Genomic DNA, 2,723 nt, shown 5'->3' with positions numbered 1-2,723 from the left:
CATTCTGTGACTGACATTAAATTCTAGATGACGACACTCGCTGAATCAGAAGGCACAAAAGATGGGTATAACTATGAAATTCAAGATTATTCTTTTTTCAAGCTGAAATTTGCCTTTTTTGCTTTTAAAAAAACATATATAGAATAGTTACTCTAATCAAAAAGGGATGTTTTATGTAATATTTCTTTAATATAAATCTAATTAGAGATATTCGTGTAGTCACTGTGGATGTCTTTGCCGCAGAAATGCAAGTAAAATTTTAGAGTTCTGTTTTCCGTGAGGTCAGAATTATAATTTATTCTTCAGTTGTTTTTTTCTAAACATTTGTACTTCTTGTTGCATTTTCACTGATACGTGTATGTTGAAGTTCTTAATGGATTGATAACTATCAAAATGACCAAATTGTACCAAAGAACTTAAGAAGAAGCACTTTCAAGACTATTTTCTTGCTAGGTATTTTCTAAAATTCCATCTAGAAGCCAAAAGGTAAGATAATTATGTTGATTTTAATGGTGTAAACATCACAAAATTTGACGTTGAGAAATACTGTGCAAAAACATTTGTTTTTCTCTGGGGCCTTTTCTTTATTTCTTGTTTGTTTGTTTGTTTGTTTTAACTATACCACATTTAATATTGTTGCTTTCCTAAATTCCATATCACAGTTTTTGTAGAAAGTAGGGCCTTTTGTCCTTTTTGTATTAATGACCTTCACAAGCCCATTCACCTTACAGTCTCTCGTTTTTGTTTAAATTATCACCACATATAAATGTTTCAGCTTTGTTTGTCTTAATTAAACCATCTGTCCTTATAAAATTGTGTTCCTCTTAGCACAACTTACAGAACTTCACTGCTCAGTCCTGCTTGTATTCTGCTACACCAGCAGGCCCATGCTCATAAGATATGGTATTTTAAAAGAACAAGGTGTCTTAATGTCCGAACACTTCCAAGGCATTTGCTTCCTAGAATGTTCATATTTTTCAAGGAAACTTTATTTCATAAAAGGGAATAGAATTAAGACAATCCTTTGTAGGAAAAACTGATACCATGAAAATTAGTCCATGGTCCTCTGGCAAAGGTATAATCAACAAGAGAACTAGGTGTGCGTCCAAGCTTTACTCTTGTTTGTAGCTTGGTGTACACACTTGTGAATGAGCCAGACTGTCTCAGCTAGGATCCCTTGGGTTATAGCAATAAACTCACGTATTCTATGAAACCACTGACCCCATTATCAAGGGATTTCCACTTGTGGTGCCACAGTTGCTGATTACTGAGTTTGGGTTCAGAGATGATGACTGGCAACTTCTAAAATAATCCTATTGAAGGAAAAAGTTTGGGTGTTTTTAAAGTAGAGTGTTCTGGAGGGAAGGAAACATGTAAAATGTTTTTAAGTAGCTAAAAGTCCTGGATGTAAGCAGATCAGAATATGACAGTGCTTGGCTCTTGGTATATGTACTAAAATTCACATTGTTGAATAAATACAAAAAAGCAAAGGTTTCAGAGAAAGTAAAAAAAAAAAAAAACTAAAATGACAATAGACATGTTATAGTTGTTACTATCAACTTTATGTGATACTCTTATTGCATTTAAAAACAACCTAATTGTGCATTGCTTTATGAAAATAAGAGGCTAAAATAAGATTTAATACACAGCATAAAAATACAGTTATGCTGTATTTTTATGATTCAAATAGGAGTAAAATGTTCTCTTTTAAGAGATACAGGTAACCAAAGTGTATTCTTTTAAAGGGAAAAATAATTTGTAACCATGTTAAGTGGAAAACTTCTAAGTATTTATTACATGCCTGGGGGATAGCCAACAAGCTGTGCTGAGCATAAAAACCCATAAGCTTCATACTGTGGGGATTATACCTCACTACTCACAGTGTGGCTCAGGAACCAGCGATGGCCTGCCCTAGGAGTTTGCTAGAAATACAGGGTCTCAGGCCCTGCCACAGACCTGCTGGCCCAGACTCTGCAGGTTACTGAGACCCCCAGGGATTAGAATGGGCTTTACAGTTTGAGGCATATTGGACTGACGTACTAGTGCCCTCAGGGCAGTCAAGGTTGCTGGTGGTTTTTACTTTTAACCCTTCCACTAGCTTCATTGGATGATGGTGTCTTTCTAGTTGGTGTTACAGATGCCTCCTCTGCTGTTCCAGTCGGTTCCTGCTGCCGATTCTGCTTTCCACACTGCCAAATAAAGAGGAACCAAGCTCCCAGGGAGACCATGAGTAATCGTGCTAAGTCAGATCTCTCTCATGTCACACATTTCAGAGGAAAATGTCAACACTACAAAGCGCAGATAAGGCTCCCTGAGAACTGTTTCGCATGTTCACAAGCTTTCTCTGAGGTTCTTGAGCCGCATCAGAGGGCTGATGTTCCCTGAAGGCTATAGAGGATGGATGGGGCCATGTATGGCACGTTCATGCACATAAAATCAAATAAAAATAGTTGAAAAAGTAATAGAGTATGGAACCAAACTATGTCTTTAAGGCCAGTTTTAGGTACCTAGAGTCTTATCGTACAAGAATGCAAACTGTTTTCTTTGCAGTTACAGCACTTCATGACAAGCAAGTCAAGTCCCAGGACGCAGCCAGTCTTAGCAGGAGCTTATGCTCTTGCCACAGCCAACTCAGTTACAATGTCACAAACTCGTTATATGCAAAAGTGGCAACTTTTTATACGAAGTGGGAAATCTCAATTTTAAGTTTTGAAAATTTAAGC

This window comes from Ursus maritimus, assembly GCF_017311325.1.
Source record: "Ursus maritimus isolate PB19 chromosome X unlocalized genomic scaffold, ASM1731132v1 scaffold_X1, whole genome shotgun sequence".
Classification (NCBI taxonomy): domain Eukaryota; kingdom Metazoa; phylum Chordata; class Mammalia; order Carnivora; family Ursidae; genus Ursus; species Ursus maritimus.
Note: the sequence above shows the minus strand (reverse complement) of the source record.